Here is a 1,176-nt window from a genome sequence, read left to right on the forward strand (position 1 = left end):
GCCTGCCTTTTTCTTTTCTTTTTTTTTTATTTTTACTTTTGGGGTGACTGACTGGTGGGGAAAAAAGTTGTGCCAAGAGACAATATTGATAGAAGAAAAGAGAAAAATTCTTTAATTATCATCTCTCTGAATTAAATCTGGCAAGATAGTGCATTCAAACCATAGCTTATTCATGTGTTTAGTTTTAAGCAAATTAATAAAAAGTGGTCAAAGGCTTGCCCAAACCTATTGGGCAAGCACGGTTAAGGCACAACAGTTACCATAGCCAGTGGTACTCATGGAAGTGATGTGACCAGCATTATGTCTGGGTGCAATTGAATCCCCAGCTTCAGTGACTGGGTACCCATTTATAGCTGGGTCATCTGGGGACAGTCTTCAGCTTGAGCCTAGAACAAACTCAAACTCATGTCTCTCACAGTAAGACACCCAAAATGCTGTAACTGTGCCCTTTAAGTGAATAAGTAACCCCAATGCAGTTATACACATACTTAAGTGTTTTGTTGGATCCTGTTCCTGTTTCCTTTAGACTTTGGGATTTGTTTGGGTTCAGCAATTTGCTGGTTTTGGCCCTTTCCACGAATCCAGTAGCTCGAACCTTGGCTCATAAGTGTATCTAGTTGGAAGTAAAAGGTGGGTATGTAAGTTCAGATCTTGTTTTGAAATTCCCGATAATTCTGTGGTTCTTAGACCTTGGGTTTGCCCATTGCCTCTAGCATTTTTGGATCCAAATCATGGTAACCTTGCCTTTTCTATAGCCCTCTTTGGAAATAACATTTTAACTCCTCTTGCTCTGATCTAGTGTCAGGTTCTACCAGCATAGTCTACTATGCAGGGCAATACTAAATTAGGCTTGTAGGCTGATCCAGCAAGGTCCTCAGCATATGCATAGTCCCACTGATATGACTGATCCATAGGCACAAGCTGTTGAAGTACCTTGCTGAATTTGACTATCAGCCTCTATGGAGCACCAGCCTGAGTGGAAGAAGTCATCAGTTCCTAAACTGAAGCCAATACTTTTAGGCATCTGCAATCTTCTTTTTTCATTTGTGCTGTAAGAGCGGATTTTTTCTGTAAGGTTTCTGCCTTTTGTCCTTTATGCATATTGATGGAGGTTGTCCTTGAACGCAGGAGTGATCTGAAGAGCTGCCTCCATTCAAACATTTAGTTTACTATATG

This window comes from Alligator sinensis, unplaced genomic scaffold, assembly GCF_000455745.1.
Source record: "Alligator sinensis unplaced genomic scaffold, ASM45574v1 scaffold1299_1, whole genome shotgun sequence".
Taxonomy (NCBI): domain Eukaryota; kingdom Metazoa; phylum Chordata; order Crocodylia; family Alligatoridae; genus Alligator; species Alligator sinensis.